This window comes from Prunus dulcis, unplaced genomic scaffold (assembly GCF_902201215.1).
Source record: "Prunus dulcis unplaced genomic scaffold, ALMONDv2, whole genome shotgun sequence".
In the NCBI taxonomy this organism is placed as follows: domain Eukaryota; kingdom Viridiplantae; phylum Streptophyta; class Magnoliopsida; order Rosales; family Rosaceae; genus Prunus; species Prunus dulcis.
The window spans coordinates 15,387-16,616 of record NW_023010371.1 but is presented as its reverse complement, the minus strand read 5'-3'; positions in this window follow the sequence as shown (position 1 = coordinate 16,616).

Sequence of the window (1,230 nt, the reverse complement as noted above, 5' to 3'; positions counted from 1 at the left end):
ATCTTGGGAAAGCCTTGAAGCTACAAAGGCATCCCCCTGTGCTTTCTCTATGAATTTATAAGTTTCCGGGGGATGGCTTAATTTCTCCTTGTCATTGGTGTATGGAAGGATATAATGCCTAGTTAGTGTAGACTTGAAATCCTTCCATTTCTTGGCAGCTGAAGCTAAAACAGATTTCTTGCCCCCTTGACCTCCGACAAAAGCCATGTCAACTGCCTCCCATATCTGCTCCTTAACATCCTTGGGGATTTGGGACCATTTCTTGTCCACAAGGGGAACTCTGGGGCGAGCCAAGACACCAATGTACGACTGCATTTCAATATGTGCTTGGCCAATACCTTTCCCCATTTTATTGTACTCAACAATTGGCCTCACTTTCTGAAGCTTTCTCTTCACAACACGAGGCATTGTGCTCATACCTCGACCAGTCTTTGAATCATCGGAGATTGTTGTCTGGCTGGTTGGTTCTGTCTCAGCAGATGATGAAGCAAACTTCATCTTCTTCGAAGACTTCATCTCCTTCGAAGACTTGTCTTGAGGAGCTACAATTCCAAGCTTCTTGGAGGCAGAATCTTTAGTTTGTTGTTGAGAAACCATTTTAACTGACAAAACTGCAAGTGAAAATATTTCAGGAAAAGATTAAGAACAAAAACGACGGTTATTAAAAAAAATACGACGTATGATATGATTTTAAACGACGCAATGAAATAATCTCAGACGTAATAAATGTTTAAAACCATTATTTATATAACGTCGTGGTATTTATGTTCACACGACGTAAATAGTAATACACCGTCGTGGTAAAACATTATTTATATAACGTCGTGGTATTGATTTCATACGACGTAAATAGTAATAAACCGTCGTGGTATTAACATTCACACGACGTAAACAATAAGACAGACTGTCGTATTTTTAGATACCAACCCTAGTTTCTTTTTCTTTATATTTTATCAAATAAGGGAAAAACAAAAACCATTGTTCAGAGAAATCAAACCTGCAATTAAACAAGCAAATAAAAAAAGACTTTATTTTAAAAACAACTTTGTCAATTTTCAGACGACGCTAGAACGACTGACGAAACGTCGTGGTCTACATATTTAACCACGTAAATAAGAACTACCGTCGTCTTATTTAGTTGAGGTAGTTGTCTTCAAAGTTGGAAACTTTCCCTCTTTGTCTTTATATTTTATCAAACTTGGAAAGAAGTAAAATGATTTTGGCCAGAAA